The sequence below is a fragment of the Spea bombifrons genome, chromosome 7, assembly GCF_027358695.1.
Source record: "Spea bombifrons isolate aSpeBom1 chromosome 7, aSpeBom1.2.pri, whole genome shotgun sequence".
Classification (NCBI taxonomy): domain Eukaryota; kingdom Metazoa; phylum Chordata; class Amphibia; order Anura; family Pelobatidae; genus Spea; species Spea bombifrons.
Genome location: NC_071093.1, coordinates 2730436 through 2749656, shown reverse-complemented (window position 1 = coordinate 2749656; position 19221 = coordinate 2730436). Strand labels below are relative to the sequence as shown.

The 19221-nt window shown below is 46.3% G+C and overlaps 1 long non-coding RNA gene across 1 annotated transcript; it reads left to right on the top strand.

Moving 5' to 3' along the window:
- Positions 1-2111: 2111 nt before the first annotated feature.
- LOC128501942 (uncharacterized) lies at positions 2112-14330 on the top strand. The gene is made up of 2 exons (XR_008355071.1): positions 2112-2302; positions 14282-14330. It is a non-coding gene; the product is annotated as an uncharacterized LOC128501942 (long non-coding RNA).
- The last annotated feature ends 4891 nt before the right edge of the window (positions 14331-19221 follow it).

The following is a 19221-nucleotide window of genomic DNA, read 5'->3' as shown; positions in this document are numbered from 1 at the left end:
ACTGTGGTTCAGGGAAATGCAGCAAAATGCAAATAGGAGTTACAAATAAGATAGGATATGACAGCATACCTCCCAAGTGTCCCCTGTTTAATTTGCCCAGTCCCTCTTTGGTACCCAAACCCCTATATCTGTCTTTCCTCCGCTGTCCCTCTTTTCTAGGAGCTCGGAATGCTTGCTTATTCTACCCTGACTTAATGATATCTGGGCGTCCTGATCGGTGCTTATCTCCCTGCTTTATCACAGTAGAAATCCCTGCATGAATACAGTTGACTTCGTCCACTTTTGCCATAAGGGCAAATTATTAGAACCATTTGGTTAGAATTTAGAACCAGTAGCGACTCACTACAACTTTTGTGATTGGCTACTAGAGGGTTAACATAGAGCTTTAGGTTCAGCTCCTTTAGAATAGCCCCGCAGAATAAAACGTTATTAGTGTGAGGTCATCCGTTTGCCCCGTTTGCCCCGGAATGCTGTTTTAATCCTCTTTCAGGATATAAAACAATAAACATGCGCGGTGCGGGTGAATCGCCTGCTTTCCATACATAGGGGGTATAGGATGCTGCGGGACCCCAGACCGAGAACGGAGGGTCCGTAAAACATTCCATCGCAGATACGTGTTGGAGATCCAGGCTACACCCGTGTTATTTATCACGCCAGTCGTTACAACCGCTCCCTGGGTTACATGTGGTTAACACCAGAGTTTTTAATACCAGTTTCACTTGATATCTGCTTGAAGTAGCCGATGGGAGCGCTTTCTGCGCATGGCGTGGTGGGTCACATAAGGCTCTCCCAGGGAAAGAGGCATAACCCCCCCCCATGTTTTTGCAAGAGGGGCATTCAGTGTCTCTTTAAGATAAAGAGAAATATTGTGGTTATGATGGAGAATCAATTGTAAGCTCCTTTGAGCAGGGCCCTCCTCACCTGTTGTTTCTGTAAGTCAGATTGTTATGTTATATACTACTTCTTATGTCCTGTCTACCCACTGTACAGCGCTACTGAATATGATGGCGCTATATAAAAAATAAATAATGATAATATTAACCAGTGATCTCTAAGTCAGTCTTATTGAGCCGGACCACAACATCCTCACCGAATTCATCCGGCTGTTAGCAGAACCCTCCATGTTATGTTCTTGTGGAACTAATACATTCTGCACTAATAAAAAATAGAATAAAATACTTAAAAAGTGATTTCTTTTTATCACCGGAGAAACCGATCGATAGCTTCTGCTGATTGGGCTGTTCCATTGGTTTCTATGGCGATAAGACCACTTTTCAAACTTTGCACCGGAATCACTTTAGCACGGAACTCCCACGGCTCCAGTATCTTAATTGCTTCTGTTCTTGGTTTATTTTTCTGTGACTTGTTTATTTGGCAACATTGTTGTTTACAAAACACGGGGCTCTTTATGAATTGCATTGAAACATTGTAACGAGCAAAAAGATATAATAAAACGCAAAAAAAGAAAAAAGAAATAGCCAAATTCATTTTCGGTGCCCCGTATTCATTCGCATTGTGCCATCCGGGGGTCTAAATATATTAACATGAGCAAAAAACAATAAAAAGTGCCAATTTTGAGAGATAAATGATTTCTGGTACTCAGCACTCGGCCAATCAATCAGACGAATGCAGAAAATGATCATTTTTAAAGAGAGAGCAAAGAAAACTCAAAATTTCCTTTTTTTACCCTTTTTCTTTCATATTTCTGCCTCCTGCCAGTATTTATTGGGGTAAAACGTGCTTTTCTTACCAGTCCTTCTTTCTGCATTTTTATCTCTTACTTACCAAAGCAAAATTCTAATTGGCGTTAGATGGATGGGCATCAGTTAAGCTTTTTTTTTGGGTGAAATTAATATTTTTTTGGGTCCGTTTTCTTTCTTTTCACAACTTTTTTGCTTTGTCTGTTTCTGCTTTTAGAAACCCGCAAACTCTTATCAGTTAAGCGCTTGTTATGTGCCGGCGAGCGCTAAAATGTATCGGCAGCTACAAGTGACTGTGGCTTTAAGTGTTTGCGCAGTGAACTGACACCTAGAAACCTCGCGGGGTTAAACACACAGAGGGTTTGTCACACGTGTAACATTTCTCGGTTAATAATCAACCGTACATTCCAGTGTAAGCGCTGCATGTTGTTCAGTAACAGGGACAATATTGGCCTGTGGTCTCCGAGGGACCTTGGCCAAGAGTTATTCTGGGTGCCGGGCTCGTACCCCCCGGGCCGGGTCCGATCCCTGCCAGAGAAAACAAAGTCGCTCCAGCAAGAAGAGCTGGCGGAGGGCAGAAGAGGCGCTGAGCTGGCGCTCCGGTAAGCAGCTTCCTTTACGCCGAGTGTTTTCTCAGCTGTCGGCCCCCGACACGTCACTTTAAATGTCACCTTTTGGTACACTGGATAGGGGGGAGTGGTGTTTTAGGGGAGGTGGGGGGTGAAGTTATGATTAAAGAGGTGAGTGGTGACAGAGTCTGGGGGACGTGCCAGGGGCTGACTCACCCAGGGGGTAGCTGGAATATTTTGGATGGGGGGCAGGACCGTGGCTTCAGTTTCATGCGCAGTTTACTGGGATTAAGGGCTGCGTTTCCATTGTTTTTTTTCTCTATTGTTTAAGGGGATTGGGGGAAAAAAGAGATTTTATTTGCAGGGATGGGAGACTTCTGTGGCCTCTTTTCCCAAGTTTTAAAGGCACCCAGGGCGCAGTACTGGGGGGCACTGGGCAGATTTCTGTATGACACTTTGTATCCCCCCGGCACGGTGTCTGTGTACGTGTGGAACTGTGTTGCTTCGCTGCGTCCCGTGACTTCATGGTGCGGTGCACATTGCGGCCTTTCTGTGTACACACTCCTCGATCTGGCGAGGCTTCCGCCATCAACAGGATATTAACCCCGCTTTAACATTCCCTACATCGGGGTGGCATGGAAGGGCAACGTGCTGCTTAATGAGCTGACCCTGAGACTCTTTAACGATTAACCCTTTAATAGACTTTATACATTGGCTCTCCAAATGCGTCACCCGGATGTCTCTAATACCGGCCCTCATGGACACCTTGACCTATTAGTTAAAGATTACACTTGATAGAATCACCTGTATTCAAGCAGGTATATCAACCATAACATACTGGGAGCAAACGCACCAATAATATACGATCATAGCGGGGGGGTAGGAGGAGGGCAGTTCCAGACTGTGGGACCCTAAGAATCTGCCCCTTCACCCTGAGATTGGGGCAAAACCCCAGAGAGTTGCCAGGTATGGGAGAAACAATATTAATAATAATTGATGTTTAATTACCTATTTAGAGTAATATATTGTAAAGATGTATCCAGATTTTAGGCGTCTTGCAACAATTGTATCCTCCGTGCTGATAAGAAGCCCACGGCGCCGGCCGTCAGATATATGGAATAACCGGCTGCTGATTCTTACTACTGGCCTCATCAGTGGTTGGTAGAGGTCCTCGTCTGGACTCGCCTTAACACTTGGGGTGATACTTTGGAAAGATAGTTAATGTCTTTTTTTGGATTTTATTTCACTTTTTGGGGATCTCTTGGGGTAAACGTGAGTCCAGACGAGGACCTCATTGCTCTCTTGTGCCTAAAGGGATACCAAACCGATCCTGCCGAGGAAGCCCGTGATGCTTGGGGTTGTTGGTTCTCTTGAGCTGAGGATCAGACCGATATTTTGGTGGAGATTTTTCCTCTCTAATAACTTGTAGGGTTGGCTGATAATCTGCTGTCCGTCCCCAATAGTTGATCTCAGACCTTTTTTATGATAAAGTTAATTATAAACTCAGCAAATACCACATAACTTCGTTTTTAATAATAATGTTTCAAAAACTATGAGTTGCTTGATGTCATTTGATTATCGCGGTTATTTCCTTTCCATATCAAACTCTAAGATTCTGTGACCAATTTCCTTCTTTTTGTAATTTTCTGAAAACCACAAAACAATTATGATGTCATTTATTCTCAGAGTTAAAAGGGAATTTCCATGGGAGAAAAAAATCTCACCAAGCATAATCCCCAGTGCTATGATAAAGGACCATTGGAACACAGGAGTGATGGGAGTGATAAAGGGCCATTGGAACACAGGAGTGATGGGAGTGATAAAGGGCCATTGGAACACAGGAGTGATGGGAGTGATAAAGGGCCACTGGAACACAGGAGTGATGGGAGTGATAAAGGGCCACTGGAACACAGGAGTGATGGGAGTGATAAAGGGCCATTGGAACCCAGGAGTGATGGGAGTGATAAAGGGCCATTGGAACACAGGAGTGATGGGAGTGATAAAGGGCCATTGGAACACAGGAGTGATGGGAGTGATAAAGGGCCATTGGAACACAGGCGTTTCGCGGGGTATTCGATGAGCTCTGTGTGCGGTTCGGCTCCCGCATTATCTGTGCTGAGTTGTCTTATAACCAAAGGTCGTTAGTCTTCTCTCCGATGTACTATTATTTACAGAGCGCCTCTGCTGCCGCCATTAATCAGGGTAAGCGGCTCCGCTGTAGACCTCATCTCGGGCTCCCTAACTTGAAAAGATTAATGAATCTGAGACAAAACAAGACGGCCGGCGGCGGATCCTTTAATGACAAGTAAAATCGGACAGAATTATCTATTATTATGATTTGAACTCATTAACTATCTGTGGGTTCTAATGCGAGTCTTACCTCACCAGCTTGCAATGGGTTAATCCATCAATTAAAATGGATCCATACCCCCAAAATTTCAATTTTCCAAAGAGGTTTATTTACCCCGTTTCATTTATAAAGCTGTTTCCTGCTGTTTCTATACACATTATCGGGGCTTTTAGGGCTGTAGAACCCTGCGATCCCCTCATACCCAGCAAACATTCTGACCTCCTAGAAAAGAGGGGCATCAGGGGGGGAGAGAGGGGCATCAGGGGAGGAGAGAGGGGGGCATCAGGGGGGAGAGAGGGGCATCAGGGGAGGAGAGAGGGGCATCATGTGAGGAGAGAGGGGATGCAAAGAGGGATTGTCCCTCGAAATGAGGGATACTTAGGAGGTAAGAGGAATCGTTCGTAAATCCTGTTCATACCTTAGTGCTTAAAATTTAACCCCTTCGTGACCAAGGGTATTTTGTACCATTTTTTACCGCATGTCCCTCCACGGCGTCTCCCTGTCCCTGATATAAAAACAAGGAGACCCCCCAACATTTCAAGTGTGTATTTAGTGGTTTGGGAGTGGGTGTGGTGAGAGGTGGGTGGAGCTAGAGGTGTGGCTTCCCACCCACCTTACCCACAGAGCCGCCTTGTGGATGGGTGGCCATGTTTCAGATCTGTGATCAGATGATACCCGCCAACCATCTCATCTCTATCGGGACTATCCCATGAAATCCAGGGGGGCTTCTAGTGTAGCCACATTATTTTAACCTCTACCCTGCTGGAGTGTTGCCGGCAGTTATGGTGTTAACTTAGAACTGCACAGGCATGTGACCGCGAGGCTCCATGCGCGTTAAACTTTACAAGCGCAGAGCTAACAATTAACAAGGTGTTACTGAGGAATGCCGAGCCGCGCAAGCAGCCGCAGGAAAACAAACCGCCGGCCCGGCGCTGGGGAGCGTTAAAGGGGGACGTCTCCATCGGCCGCCATATCAAAGAACCCCCCATTAACCCGCGGTCATCTTGTTACGGCGCCCAGACAAACAGCGCATTACCTTTAACCCGCTTGGGACTAACACCGTATTCCGTTACATGCAATGGGGGGGGGGGTCCAAAATGGGGAAATCAGGGAAAAACATTTGTTTTTCATTAAAGGCAGACTCGGGTATTATACGCGCTTCAATTTATATAAAAACTGAGAGGTTCCCTTAAATTTTTTTGGTGTCCCTTTTGCAAATACAAAAATCCCTGTAACCCCCCAGCTATATTCCGGGGGGGGGGGGTTCGGCTTAATGTGATGCGATCAGCACCGGAAGCGCTCCCATTGCTCCCATTGCATCATTTTCCTACCAGTGATTGGCTGCTTCAGGTGCAGGGGTCTTTATTAGCTCTAGGACCCTGCATGCCCTGCGGATTCACTCATGGTGGTGCCAGGCAAGCATGGGGTCCTACGCTGGTACTCGGCGCACAGCTTTGACCCCCGGGGTCGAGTCGGATGCCTGATATTTTTTGTCCTTAACCCTATCCCATCCCGAGGACTCCTGCCTGGCGGCCGCCGGTTTCTCTCCGCTTTATGTTACGCGTCTTCTGCTCTTCTCGTTATTGCTCTTTTTCCGCTTTTCCTTCTCCTCCTAACCCGCTGACGGAAGCCTCGGGGGTCTCTCCCCGGATGAAATGTGCGCTGGGTAATTAATGCAATGGCTGCGATCGCTTATCAGCCCGTCGTACCTTGGCTTCATGGTTTCGGCTCTTGGCAGCGAGCGTCCCCTTGATGGCTACCCTTGGGCTTGGGCTCCGTCCAGGACCTCAGAGTCAGTATTGCCGTAGATCACAATATAAACCCTTCAGGGCCCAGCATCTGCGCGGTTAAACGAAATATCCCTGCGGCGACCTGCAGAGCTCGGGAGAAACCCCTTCGCCCTTTTAAACGCGCTTTTATCTCGGAATTGTTATTTATTGCTTCATATAGCGCCAGCATATTCCGCAGCGCTGTACAACGGATGCACTGATGTCCTGTAAAGCTGGGTATTGAAGGCACTCCTGGCTTTAAGGGGTTAAACATTAGAACACTGCAGTAAATATATATATTCTATATGGCTTTTCTGTCTATCTATATGCAGAACACTTTAAAGGGGCAGTAATCACAAATATTATCCCCCCCGGGTAAAACGCATCGGAGGGGGGGGGGTTGGGTACCCTGCATATTAATAAAAAATATTCCAGAAGTCTCTAAGGCACATTTTACTCTGAAATATTCAGCAGCCGCGGTGTCTACGTTTATTAACATTTCCCATAATTCCTAACGAACCGGCTGTGACAGCCAATGAAATTCCGTATAAAAAATCACGCCTTTTAAGAATACATTTATTCCCATAATCAGAATGTTTCTTTTTTTTTTTTCCATTAATGGTATTTGCTTCTACCACATCTGCTGGGAGGCTGTCCCACGTATTTACTACTCATACGGCACGTGAGGAGTTTCCTCCTGGGGGTGCGTAAGATGAGCCGCGGGTTATTAAGCTCATAGAGGATGAAATAAAATGAACGAAGATACGTCAGGGAGCATCCCCTGCGGGAAGGGCAGAGCTGGCAGAACGTATAGCTCACTGCGCCGGGAAATACTTTACTGGTGGGTAGGTGGAACAGCGTCCCAGCAGAGGTGGTAGAGGTCAGTACAGTGAGGGACAGGCTTATGGCTTCTAAGACGAGACCAACGACTGATTCAGGTTGGAGTCTTTACGGCAGGCTTGATGAGCGGGGCCGACGGACTGGTCTGGGACCCCGGCGGTGCTTTTGCTGAGTGCCGTCCTGTAGAGGAGACGCACGAGGCCTGCGCTGCAGAGAGCGACCAGAGAGGACTTATAAAAATTCAAAGCACATCCAGGACTTGTGGCTGATTCTGAGTATCGCAGGGGGGGGGGTTATTCATCCGAACCTAAACACGCACTCACACACTCGCACACTCGCACACGCTCGCCCCGCAGAGCTGCTATGAGCCAGGCGTTCGCTCCGTCAGTCCGGTCAGCGCCCAGGTTTTGGGCTTCAATCTTTTCTGGGACCCGGCTGGGAAACCGGCGCTGAGCTGGCCGGGCCGGTCATGGCTGAGAAGCATGCGCTTTCCGGTGTGCGCGGCGAGGGCGGCGAGGGCATCACTGCAGGTCCTGCAACGGAGAGATGTTCATCTCCGTCCGAGAAGCTCGCACTTCAGTGACGGCTGCTGGTCGGCGGACCTCCTCGTCTGACAGCTCTGGATGAAAAGAGGGAGGTGATCCGGGGGGAGCATGAAAGACGTTTAGGAGACAATTAGTCTGAATGAGCAGACGCAGGTTGGCAACAGAGAAGATCCGGTAACCGGAGCGGGGGGCTTCGGGACGCGCTGGAGTTGACTTTGCCCTCTAAGCTCGGAGACCGGGCTCTATTGGGGGGGGGAAAGTGGGATTTTTGCCCCGAAACCAGCGGATAGATAATGGCATGTTGGACCCGCTGCTTCAGCGCGCTTCTGCAATGGGGCAAATATGTCTTGTCCTGGATTTTCGTGCTGCGCATGTGCCGGAGCGACGAGAAGGTGAGTGCGGCAGGGACCCCGATCCTCAAAGCGCAGAGAATTCTTTATTCTTAGGTCTCGTAATTACTTTTCACCAGAAACGTAGAGCCGGGGGGCCGCCAGGAGCAGAAGATCTGCATTGAGACCCCCCCAATGAATATTTTAGCTCTTCTTTTGAATTTGATCGCCTTTTGGAGTCTAGAAGGAATTTTTCCTCCCCTTTAAGTGTCAAAATCCAAAGAATAGCTTAATTTTTGGGTTTTTTTTGCCTTCTTTCGGATGAAAAGCAGGAGGGATTCGTAGAATTGATGGATTGAAGTCTTTTTCAGGCTGAATGACTTTGTTACTGTGTTTCCTGGCCACGGTCGCTTGATACATTGTGACGCGTCAAGCTGGGCCACCTCGTTGTGTCTGTGAAGTTATTGGGGTCTCTGAGTCCCCTCCGTACCCCTCCGCCAGAAACCGGGGACCCCCAATCCTCTTTTTTCTTTGAATGTATTTGCTTTTTTTAGATTTTGAAGAATATATATTTTTTTTCTGCATGTGATGAGTTTTCAGTCCCTTTTTTTTAGCCGTTTCAGTTTTAACCCATTCACTCCCTGAGGAGGTGCGCGGAGACCTCGCTTAATGATTGGTTTGTGTTCGTTGGTTCGTATTTGTAGACATTTTGGTGCAAAGTTCTAAATGTGGGGGGAAACCAGCAGGAACATTCCATTGGTTTCCATGGTGATTGCCCCTCATGTGTGGCACATATGGTGCGTTATGGCTTCTGCGGCGTCTTCGTGAGAGGAGCGACCTTCGCGCAGTAATTACCGCTTTACGGGACGAATCAATCCTTCAGGCTGGCAGCGCCGGCGGTGCGGGGAGGGCATGCGCTGCGCATGGGGACGACGTAGGAATGAGTGCGTGAATACGGTCTGAATGCTGGCCCCCTCTGGCCCCTCGTAGATCAGCGTTCCTCCAGGATCAGCGTAAATGATGCGGGGAATCTGTGCTCGGGAGGCAGAGGTTGTTTAAACGTCCTTCCCCGTCTCTCTGTACAAGTCCTGGGACTCTACATCTGTATCGGTTTAGATTCCTCCCCGTTATCCTGCGTGTATAATACGTCCCAGCGCAGCGTAGCTCACATTGCTTATCGCGCATGCTCTGCCGGCTGAATAACTGCATGGCCTGCTTAGTATCAGGTCTACGTCCACGCTCTGATGTCCCGTTGGCCATTCTGAAACTCGGAGATTATGGATATATTGAGAACAAATGTCAAAGATCTACTTTATTGAGAAGGTGGTTGATAAGCGGAACAGGCTCCCAGCAGAAGTGGTAGAGGGTAATACAGTGAGGGTATTAAACATGCATGGGGTAGACATACGGCTCCTGAATCTAAGACGAGACCAACGACTGATTAAGGTTTGAGTCTTTACAGCAGGAGAAAGGGGCGACTGGATGGGGGCCAAATGGGGCCGATCTGCTGGCAGGTTCTATATTACAGTTTCTTAGGGTGGGGTTTCTTTATGCTGCTTCTGCCCCACCTGCCACTCAGCTCAGCTTTCCCGGGGTAATACCCCTACGCTGAATATCTTCAGGAGAACGTGGATTCAAATCCCGGAAGCAGAGTCCGGAGGAGGCTTTTATAGTCGCAATAAATACATTTAACCGTTTGTTTGCCGCGTCGGTGACAGACCCTCTGTGATCTGATCTACGAGACTGATCTACGAAATCGCGAGTCGTTCCCCGGTCTGTCCCCGGACATTTTATCATTATTATTTATTTATCATTATTATTTATTTATTATTTATTTATCATTATTATTTATTTATTGTTTATTTGTTGTTTATTGTTTATTTGTTGTCTGTTTTGCGCGATGAGCAGCTTGGGGGGGTCCCACGGGCTGCTTGCATCACCATTAACGTGATATTTTGATGAATTTTACAATAATTAAGGTCAAAATAAGCCACTAAATGGCCTGCTTATTCTACGTTACAGATTCCGCTCGCGAGAATGTTGTGTAAGGCGGAGTGTGTTAGTCTCACAAATATACGGGGTAGTTGGTTGCTATGACTTGCCACACACACTTTTTAACCTCATCTGTCCCAATAATAAAAAAAAAACTAAAAGCAGGCGCAGGTTGGGCGCAATAAGAGAACTTTATTCCCAAAACGTAATGATCTAATGGGATGATATATTTGGGGGGGTTCTAGGTGGTTCTAGAGCTCGCCGCTTTTTCCTGGAACCATTCAACGAAACTAATTGGAATTAAAAGGTGACATTGAAGCTGGCAGGACTCCTGCTTTGGCGAGATAGCAACGTCATGTGGGATTAGAGCGTCTAAATTGTAACGCTCATGGTTGGGGGTCGCTGAGACCCTCAGCGCTCCAAAGAGACACCTCGACAGAGGTCTATGATGCCACATTTTAGGGTTTTTTGTGTTTTTGCTCTTGATCCTGGTTCCAGGTAATAACTCAACTTTTCTCTGTCTGTCACTTTGTTACCCTGTCCCAGCCTGGCGGTGGAGAGGGCTTCTTCGCGGGCTGTCCAAGCTTTGTCCTCATTGTCCGTCCCGATGCCACCAGTTGGGCCATACCATCTTGCATTCGTCAATCCAGCCTCAACAGCCCCCCCACCCCCGTTGTAAAACCTTTTTCCACAAGACTTTCATCCATCATTAGGGAAGATTTCCAGTCTAAGCCATTCTGCTGAGCGATGACCCCGAACGAATGAATTAATTACCTGCTAATAAAAAGAGTCACAAATCTAATGCCTAAAAGCAATCAGCTAAGCAGCAGCGATACTGTATCAGCTACCGAGGCGAGAGATACTCTGTATCCGCTCCGTCCCCGGCTCCTGCCTTCTCCCGTCCCCTTCCCCAGCAATTTAATTAAGGTAAAGTGCTCCGCGTCCTCTAGATGTTTTTGCTGGGAGAGTTATTGTCAGCGGAATGGGATTTTACCATCTGAAGCAGCCATTAATCTCCATTCCTGGCAGATATAAACCTGCCGGGTCCCCCCCACCCCCGGGAGCTCCTCGTTACTGTATATGGACCTTTTAACTGCTTTGGGGCTCGGAAAGGGTTAATGAACACCACCTTGGTTTGAAATGCCTTGGTCTTCGCCATAGTGCGGCCCTGAAGGGTTAATGGCAAATCCCCTTCTGCCGTAGGCTCGGCTCCTGCAGATTGGATTTTTAACCCTTTAACGGTCAGTGCCAATCCCCCCATTGGCATCGACGAGATCGCTTTCAGCGCGAGGTTCGAGCAATCTGCAGCGAAGGATCATGGGAAACCGATGGGAATTAGCATAAAAACCATAAAAATAGAGCATGGTTTATAAAACTTATTTTAATGAATGAGCGGCTTTCGGGTCGTATGTAAGAAGTTTTTATATCGTGTATAATATATTAAGAAGGCGGCGTGCGGAACAGGGCGCGTTGTAGAGAGATTGCGGGTCAAGTCACCATGCGGAGTTGGAAGAGTTAAACAAAAAATACACACCTTGGCAAAAAAACACAAAGTGGCCTAAAATATTAGGTTCGGAGGGAAGTTCGCCAAAAGGTTCAGGAGATTTGATTAGGAGATTGTAAGCGCTGGTATGGCGAGGCGAGGGATGTTTGGAGTCATTCGATCTCTTTTTCTGCCCTCCTGTTGTTAAAAATGTGCAATGAATCGTAAAAAAAAAGAGTCTTGTGCTTTTTGGGTGAAAAACGGCAAATTTCCCCAAACTTCCAGATTGCTTGCCGGGAGGCAAAAGCTGTTTACACGGACACAAGGAGGTGAGGGGTCCGCGACCCGTCCAATCTGCCCACCTCGTTCCCAGGTGAGGACACAACAATGGAGCTTGGATTCCTCACAACTGGGATGGGAAACAAATAACCTCCGGCGGGATCCGCGGCGTCTCTGCTCCACCCTGTAAAGATCCAGCCACGGGGGGGGGGGTCAGTTATTTGTCAAATTTCTGGACTCCATGAAAATCCAGCTTTAATGAAAAAGTCATCCCAGCAGGCGCTCGGCCGCTGAGCTCACACTCCCTGCCGCTCTCAGACGCTCTCACCGGCTATTTGCGAGCGCTCTAATTACTGTCCAAGTCAAGCTTAGCAAACAGCAAGCATTGTCCTCGTCCCTTCTGTTACGGCCCCCGGCATTCCCATACCCTAAAACAGATTAAAACAAGGAGCACAGACCCCGGAGTGGACGGATTGGACGTGACCTCGGCTTTCTTTCCTCCTTTGCTGCCGGATCCAGCATTAATGAATCCACTCCCAAATATTATTCCCATTTTACATTGTACAGCGCTGCGGAGTATGATGGCGCTATATAAAACAATAAATGATAATAAATAGAAACTCCTCCTACAGCTTCCTATTTTCAACTTACTTTGTCCGTATAGAAACTAGAATCTGCGGGCAGATCGGCCCCCGTCGGCCCATCTTGACGCCCATTCCTCCTGCTGTAACGACTCAAACCTTAATCAGTCGTTGGCCTCGTCTGAGATTCAGGAGCCACATGCCTATCCCATGCATGTTTAATACCCTCACTGTATTACCCTCTACCACCTCTGCTGGGAGGCTGTTCTATTTATCTGCCACCCTCTCTGTAAATTATGAGAGACTGAGCAAGACTTGTATGTTTAAAAAGAGGGATTTGGGTGTTAAACGGGGCCGGATGGGAGTTATTCTGTGGATAGAACAGGCGTAGAATGTAGACAAGCTGTAATGAATGGCCGGGGTTAATTAAGTTTGGGGGCTGTAAATATTTATGGAGGGGAGGGGGGTCTATTAGGCTCTATTGGGATCTGTAAAACCTCATCCTTTTGAAAAGGACACTAAAGACCTTTTGTAGCAAACAAGCTCCTCGCATTAACCTTTTTATGATGTCACGGGCAATGTGGGGAAGATCTTCGGGGTCTTGGGGCTTTAATAAGTTCTTACAAGGTCACACGTGGCGACCTTCCCATCAACCGACTATTACACTGGGCTGGGGTGGATTTCATGACACAATACAGAGGTGCATAGCTCGGGCCGAGATAACACTCACCGGCTGTGAGTGATGGGCGCAGAGTTATGGGTTAAGCGCGGCTCAGGATCATTAGTATAAATAGTTTATATTTTAGATTATTATTATTTATTGGGTGATATGGCGCCATCATATGCTGCAGCGCTGTACAAACTGCAATATACCAGCGTTTATGTTGTGGACTCCAGCCGGGTGAGCCTGTGTATCAAACATGATTTTGGTGCAAAGTTTGAAAAATTGATCCTATCACCGTAGCAACCGATGGAATGTTCCTGCTGATTGAACAACTCCGTTGGTTGCTGTGGTGATAAGATCACTTATCAAACCTTGGATCAGAACCATAATTATATGTTTTTATGATTGTACAGCGCCACGGGATATGATGGCGCTATATAAAATAATAAATAATAATAATAAAATTAACAATAATAATAATAAAAATAATAATAATATAATAATAATAACAATATAATAATAATAATAATAATATTAACAATAATAATAATAAAATTAACAATAATAATAATTAAAATAATAATAATAATAAAATTAACAATAATAATAATACAAATAATAATAATAATAATATAATAATAATAATAATAATAATAATATTAACAATAATAATAATATAATAATAATAATGAGGGACACTACAGGGGTCAGTGTAATGCCTCCCAAAAGATTTTGCTCCATTGCCCCACTTTCCTGAACATCTGTTGTGTGCTGTTGCTTAAAGGGTTAAACCAGACTTTCTGAAGGTCCAGCTGCTTTCTGAGCATCGCAGCTTACGGGTTCTTGGTTGGCTGAGGATGATGGGGGTTGCAAGCGCACCCATCTGGAATGGCAGAGGCTTCCTGCCTGCACGGGAATTTAGAACCCCCCCCCCAAGGTGGACCCTCGCCAGCTGCAGGCGGTCTTTGATGTATAACTCGAGAGCTCCGCGCATGAACAGGGTCCGCTATTCTGTGTTATAGTAAAGAGTAGGGGGTAGGAATCAGAGAAAAGGAAGTAATGGGGGAATGTAACGGATCATTCAGACCCCTCTATTCTCTGCTTGCGCATAAAGGGCTGCTTTGTCTTTCTTTTGTAAATGAAACTCAAAATTTCAACCAGTTTTGTTTTTCATCCAAAGCCCCTAAAGGCAAAGCCTGCGAACCGGGACTGGAGAAAGGAGGAAGAAAGAGGAAGAAAGAGGAAGGTGCTGATTAAGGGCACAGGGGTCTCCGAGCCAGGAATGTCAGCTGTTTTCTATCTATGGGTGGGCTTGGTCGTTTTAACCCCTCATTGTCCATCTCAGACCACTGAAGGCCAATCCTTTACTTTGTAAGAAATGTAAAGTTATTCCGCGGTCTCTGGCAGAAGGTGGACGTTCTGGATCGGAATAAAATGGGTTAAACCTGATCTAGAAAAGGTCTACTTTATAACAAACCCTAAAACTGATTACATTCCGGAGCCAAAGGACCAATCAGCATCCGGCGGACCGGCCTTTAGTAGATAAAATATATGAAATGTAACCAAAGTGAAGACTTTCACGTCGCTTGGCATTCAGGATTCTTCTCTCTTCGCAATTCCTTCCGGAGAAACATTTATTCCCAGCATTCCGAAATGTTCCCGAAGGATCTGCGTTCGTTTGAAGAAGCCGGGCTGGGTTGGAGACACGGAGATGACACGGAGAGGACATGGAGATGACACGGAGATGACACGGAGAGGACACAGAGAGGACACGGAGATGACAAGGAGACGACACAGAGAGGACACGGAGATGACACGGAGAGGACACGGAGAGGACACGGAGAGGACACGGAGATGACACGGAGAGGACACGGAGATGACACGGAGATGACACGGAGAGGACACGGAGACCTGTTACGGCAACACGAGAGCGGCCTTCTTGTCTCGAGATCTGGGTTATTCCTCGTTTATTTTTATTCTCAACTTTCGGGAGTTTCCACCTAAAATAATAGACGGTCTGCCTGCGCGGGGATCGGATCTCCTGATGGATTAAGCGAGGATGACCTCATAGCATAAGGAAACACTTTTATATTGTCAACACGGTCCCATTCGGGGGGGGGCAGAAGATATTAACCCCCCAGCGACAGATTCAAAGCAGGAGACATCTGTTACCCACCAAATCTTAGCTTGGCTCGCCCAGCGTGTCCCCAAATAGTTCACTAGATTTACTATTATTCACTTATATAGCGCCATCATATTCCGCGGCGCTGTACAATAATAATAATAATAATAGCAAATACGTACAGAAACAGTTGCGAGTTGTGGAACTGCTCTCATAGGGTTAAGCCGCAGCGGAAATCCCTGCTTGAGAACAGATAATCCAAATCGACCTGATAGACCACAATACCAGTCGGTGTGATGGTCGGGATCTTAGTTGGCGGTTTCTGAACGCTCGCAGCCCGGCCGTAAAGCCCTGCCTGTATTTAGGTGGATTTGTGGTTCACCAAGAGATCATTCAATTTCCTTCAGAAAATGTAACAATTTCAGTGTTAATTCTGCTTTTTTGTGTCGTTTCCGCTCGGCGCGCATGTTGTCCTCTTTAACCAGGATAGCCGTAAATCATCGGGGGGGGGGGGGGGCTCTTCTCTTCGTGAAGGTCGAGGGAAGCAGAAAACCAACTCAGGGTCTCGGGGTGAGGGGGCAGATTCTCAGGGTTCTACCCCAGTCTCGGGGGAAATGGGAAGGTTCTGGGGGTCACACAGTCCGGAGCCGACTCCTTCATATCCCCCCCCTCTGATTTAATTATAACTGAGCCTCCTGATTGGTGCACTTCTCCCTGCTATATCACAGCTGGAATCCCTGCTTGAATGCAGGTGACCTCATTCCGAACATCTCTCCCTGCTGACTATTCATGGTTTCCGTAGCGACTGTTATTAGAACCATTCAAGACTTTTTTTTTTTTAATAATCGTGGAATTGGCCAAAAAAGCACAGAAAGAAGCGATTTGTTCGGAGCGAGCGAATGAATGAATCATGTCAGTGCTGGAACTTGTCCCCCGTGTTTCCCGCTCCCTGTGTTGGTAATAAGTTGTGCCGCACGCGGAAACTCGTTTAAAGCAGGCCGCCTCTGCCCGTCGCCGAGCGTCTGGCTTTCATTACCTTATTTTATTGGCGAAAGAGAGAGGAAAAAAAACAAATCCTTTTCGTTTTGAATTGCTCGGTAATGAAGGTTTTGCTCGTTCTGGACTAACGAGACGGCAGATCCGCCGCTTAGATTTCATGGATTTACAGATTAAAAATAAATTATATACACCCTATATGTATAACAGGGGAGCAGCCATATTAACTTCCTATTCCCAAGATCTGCATGATTATTCCTCCCCGTTGTTAAGTTGCTGATTGTTGCTGATTGGTTCAGGCAGCCTTTGTGTAGAGGAGTTTGATGTCGCGCATGCGCAACAAATTGTTCTCACAGTCTTTTTAAGACAGTACATGCTAGACCGTCTCAATAAAACTGCCCGGGGGGGGGTAAATGTTGCTTTACATTAAAGGGACACGCCAACCCCCATATACACTTTAAAGGGGTCCCTTTAAACGTCCGTGATGCCCCTCTTGGAAGTACATGGGGGGAGTTCTGCTGAATATGCATTGCCCCACCCCCAAACTGTTCTAAAGAGACCCCCCCTGTGCATAGACACGGAAAATGCCCCCCATTGGTTTCACTGGGAGCGCTTTCCTGCCACGGCTAAGCTATTTCTTCTCTAGCGGGGCGGTCCGGGACATTAAACTACCCCTTTACCCCTTTAAAGTAAAATGAACTTGCGATAGTGTTTGCAGAGCTGTCTAGGAGTAAACAGAAGGGGGTCGAATTCATCACCTGAGCCCATCTTGGCCAGTAAATTATCCACATCTGCCAACTGTCCGAATCTCCCATCCTTAAGATGTATCCCGGACTGCTGGCAGATAAAAATAAGTGATTTTGTCTTATTAACCGAAGATAAGAGGCTTTAGTTAAAGTCGATACCTTTAAAAGTTCCGTACGCTTCTGAGATCTCGGAGGTCTGTTCTTCAGATGGAATTCTAGCTGGAGTATTTCTCTTGTTTGTTAGCGAATGCACAGAATATGGTAGACAGCGAGAGGTTAAATGCCATAATATTATCCGCCCAATCAAAAAACTCCTATAAATTGGTTATTCAGGTGTAAGATCGACACTTTTTTTATTGCCGTCGTCTATCATGTTAAAGGATCTTAATTTAATTTTTTAGTTTTGTAGCAGTTACTGAAAGTATCATTGCAGGTAAGATCATCCAACATGACATCCATGCACTGCAAAGATGTCACAGACAAGTTGTTTGGGGGCAAAGAGGGCACAGTCAAGTTGTTTGGGGGCAAAGATGGCACAGACAAGCTGTTTGGGGGCACTGACAAGCTATTTAAGGACAAACATGGCACGGGTAAAGATTGCTAAGGCAAACTGTTGGGGACAGAAATGGCCCAGGCAAGCTTTTTGGGGACACTGACAAACTGGGGACAAAGACGGCACTGATAGGCTGTTTGGGGGCAAAAGTGGGAAATGTTACTTGGTGAAGTCTGGGGGCAATTTTCACACCGGGGCCCGATGGTTTCTAGCTACATTCCTGCTGGTGAATATATGTTGACTCCATCGATGCTTTTTTTAACCACGTGTTTGCCTTTGAGATATAAACCCCCCCGCTGTACAACCTGGTGCTAAAGGCTGGCCCCACACCAAACTCTACACATCATTAACGCCGCCGGCAACACCTTTCTCTCCCGGCGGACGCTGAACAGAGGCGGACGCTGTTATCGGCAGAGATAACGCGCTGTATCTGCAGCTAATGCAGGCGCTGGGAGCTCGGGGGGGAATAACCACAAGATGAATGAGTTAATGGACACATAATGGCAACCGTTTAGTTACCACGCAACCGTCCAATGCACTTAGTTCTTTGCTAACGTGTAGAATTTTATCAAAAGCGTGAAAGCGGAACATGGAATAAGCGGTTACCGTCCGTGTTAAAGCTGCCGTTCCATCTATTCTGCAATACATTCATACATTTTTTAACTAAATTAAAAACCAGAATTCTTTATGCCGCCGAACGTCCAAACCCTTCCCAGAAATATTTTTTTTTAATCATGCCAAATTTTGCTTCATTTCTAATTTTTGCAGGGAACACCTAATGGTCAGGTGATGAAGACACAGGAACTGATAGGTTGCTGCAACTGCGAATAATAGCCTTCGGTTCAGCAGGCAGCAGACCTGTAATAATAATAAAACTAATAAACAATAATAATAATAATAAAATAATAATACAAATTATAATGTATTGAGTATTACCATTTTTTGTTATTAGTTGTATTATTATTATTATTATTATTATTATTCATTATGAGTTTTATTATTATTCACTAGCTGCCTGCAACAACCTATCGGTGCCTGTTTTTGTCATCAGGTGACAATTTGTTCCCTATAAAAATTAGGATAGCGTGAGCGTCAGTTCATTTTTGTTATCTGCCCCGCAGTCTTAATTTTGCCAGTTTAGTTCTTCAAGAATAATATTAAATGACATCTATGTAGTTATTACTACTGCCAGAGTAGCACAGAATCCCATCTGTTATCGTATCATTCACTTTCTTTCTTTTTAAAATATATTGATGTCTTAGGCTTAAATGGAATGCAATTAAGTTTTACTTTACTGAGAGAGGTACAGATAAGTGGAACAGCCTCCCAACAGAGGTGGTAGAGGGTAATACAGTGAGGGGGTTAAACATGCATGGGATAGACATACGGCTCCTGAATCTAAGACGAGACCAACGACTGATTAAGGTGACTCGATGGGGGCCGAATGGGGCCGATCTGCCGGCAAATTAGACATTGAAGTGAGTTGATTGACACATCGTCCCTGGTAGGGATTTCGAGGGACGAGCTTAAAAGTTTGCCATCGGAAACCAAATAGCGGTTAATTGGCTAGTGTTTGCCCTCAGAGCATAATCCTTGTATTAAAGCAGTGAGACCCGGGGAGGCAGAGGAGGTGAGCTAGTGGGTGGGGGGGGAGCGAGATGAGAAGGAGAGGGGGGGGTGCTGGAGGTAAATGGTGAAAAGGA